This window comes from Arachis stenosperma, chromosome 7 (assembly GCF_014773155.1).
Source record: "Arachis stenosperma cultivar V10309 chromosome 7, arast.V10309.gnm1.PFL2, whole genome shotgun sequence".
Classification (NCBI taxonomy): domain Eukaryota; kingdom Viridiplantae; phylum Streptophyta; class Magnoliopsida; order Fabales; family Fabaceae; genus Arachis; species Arachis stenosperma.
Window position 1 is genome coordinate 49,397,095 of NC_080383.1, and position 2,190 is coordinate 49,399,284.

The following is a 2,190-nucleotide window of genomic DNA, read 5'->3' on the forward strand; positions in this document are numbered from 1 at the left end:
GCCTGTTTCTTCCACCATTATTAAAGCCTTGTTGAGGCTTTTGTTGATCCTTCCATGAGAAATTTGGATGATTTCTCCATGAGGAATTATAGGTGTTTTCATAAGGTTCACCCATGTAATTTACCTCTGCAATTGCAGGGTTCTCATGATCATAAGCTTCTTCTTCAGAAGATGCCTCTTTAGTACTGTTGGATGCATTTTGCCATCCATTCAGACTTTGAGAAATCATGTTGACTTGCTGAGTCAACATTTTGTTCTGAGCCAATATGGCATTCAGAGCATCAACTTCAAGAACTCCCCTCTTCTGAGGCGTCCTATTACGCACAGGATTCCTCTCAGAGGTGTACATGAATTGGTTATTTACAACCATGTCAATGAGTTCTTGAGCTTCTGCAGAAATTTTCTTTAGGTGAATGGATCCACCTGCAGAATGGTCCAGTGACATCTTAGAGAACTCAGATAGACCATAATAGAATATATCCAAAATGGTCCACTCTGAAAGCATGTCAGAAGGACACCTTTTGGTCATCTACTTGTATCTTTCCCAAGCTTCATAGAGGGATTCACCATCTTTTTGTTTGAAGGTCTGAACATCCACTCTAAGCTTGCTCAGCTTTTGAGGAGGAAAGAACTTAGCCAAGAAGGCCGTGATCAGCTTATCCCAAGAGTCCAGGCTATCTTTAGGTTGTAAGTCCAACCATGTTCTAGCTCTGTCTCTTACAGTAAAAGGGAAAAGCATGAGCCTGTAGACTTCAGGATCTACTCCATTAGTCTTAACAGTCTCACATATCTGCAAGAACTCAGTTAAAAACTGATAGGGATCTTCTGATGGAAGTCCATGTAACTTGCAGTTCTGTTGCATTAGAGCAACTAGTTGAGGTTTCAGCTCAAAATTGTTTGCTCCAATGGCAGGGATTGAGATGCTTCTTCCATCAAATTTGGAAGTAAGTGTAGTATAGTCACCAAGCATCCTCCTTGCGTTATTATTGTTGTTATTATTTTCGGCTGCCATCTCCTCTTCTTTTTCGAAAATTTCTGTCAAGTCCTCTCTAGAGGGTTGTGCTTTAGCTTCCCTTAGCTTCCTCCTTAGGGTCCTTTCTGGTTCAGGATCTGCTTTAACAAGAATGTCCTTGTCCTTGCTCCTGCTCATATGAAAAAGAAGGGAACAGAAAATAATAATCGGGATCCTCTTTACCACAGTAGAGAGATTCCTTTATGTTAGTAGAAGAAAAAAAGAATAGAAGAAGGAAAAGAGGAAAATTCAAACTCAGAGAGGAAGAGGAGGTTCAAATTTTAAGATGAAGAGAAGTGTTAGTAAATGAATCTCCATCTCTTGATCAACCTCTTCAAAGTCTTCAACCATGATATGCCTTGGAGGTTGTACACCCTCCTCAACATCAATTTCAAACGTCTTTAAAGGAGGTTGTATGACTGGGCTTTCCTATGGAGATTCTGCATCTCCTAAGTCTTCAACCAATTCTTCTTCTTTGATAATTTCAGCTTTCTCTACTTGTTCCAGTACAAGGTCATGCTCCATACTGGCCACCGGAGTTTCTAGTATCTTCTTCATGCTACGTTCTTCATTAAATTGTCCACATGAAGCCATGGGGTTTCCTTGAGTGTACGAACGTCGGGAAGGTAATCGATTGATCACTTGATTCAATTGGTGAAGGGTTGCATGAAATTTTTCCACTATTTCCTTGAGACGATCCTTTGATTCTTGTTGCGCTCGGCTATCATAAGTAGGAACATGGTGCTCTTGGATTGATGGATATGGAGATGGTGTATATTGAGGTGGTGGTTCTTGGGAGTAATTGGGGTGGAATTGGGGTGGTTCTATATATGGTTCATATGGCTCCTAAGGTGGTTGGTATGGTGGATAAGGGTTAGGGTCATATGGGGGTGTTTGGTGGTAAGGGGCTTGTGAGTTCGGTTGTTCAAAGGTATATTATTGAGGTGGTTCATAAGCATAAGGTGGGGCTTGTTGGTGACTACAAGGAGGTCTACCGTATCTATCATCTTGGTGTGCACCTCGGAATGGCCCTTGACCATAGTAAACTGGTGGGTGTGGCTTGTCACGAAATGGTCCACCATAACTATTGTCTTGACATGCATTCTGGAATGGTCGTCGTCTATGGTACTTTGGAAGGTGTTGTTACCTAAAGGGTTGATCAGATCCTCATGGCTCCG

At 41.7% G+C, this 2,190-nt stretch overlaps 1 non-coding gene across 1 annotated transcript; it reads left to right on the forward strand.

The window, feature by feature from the left end:
- The first annotated feature begins 499 nt into the window (after window positions 1-499).
- LOC130943035 (small nucleolar RNA R71) lies at window positions 500-607 on the forward strand. Its single transcript, XR_009071573.1, has one exon. It is a non-coding gene; the product is annotated as a small nucleolar RNA R71 (small nucleolar RNA).
- Window positions 608-2,190: the final 1,583 nt, after the last annotated feature.